Here is a 287-nt window from a genome sequence, read left to right as displayed (position 1 = left end):
AAACTCATCTTCAGATCACTGCCAAAAGAAGCATCCCCCTGTCCCATGTTTATACCCACCCCTCCCCCTCCCCACCCCCCCACCCCAGCTTCCCTATTCATTCAAGTTGTATGGCTGCACATTTGGGAACATGAGCAAAATATTACCAGAATGCATTTTGTATCATCAGGTCCCATGGTGGAAGAAGAGAACCTAAACATTAAAGTGACTTTCCAGAAATCTGAGATTAGGATTTCTTAGGTCCCCGTCCTTCCCCCGCCCCAAAACTGTACTCAAATCCAATATAT

Source organism: Notamacropus eugenii, chromosome 6, assembly GCF_028372415.1.
Source record: "Notamacropus eugenii isolate mMacEug1 chromosome 6, mMacEug1.pri_v2, whole genome shotgun sequence".
Lineage (NCBI taxonomy): Eukaryota > Metazoa > Chordata > Mammalia > Diprotodontia > Macropodidae > Notamacropus > Notamacropus eugenii.
This window is presented reverse-complemented; position numbering follows the sequence as displayed.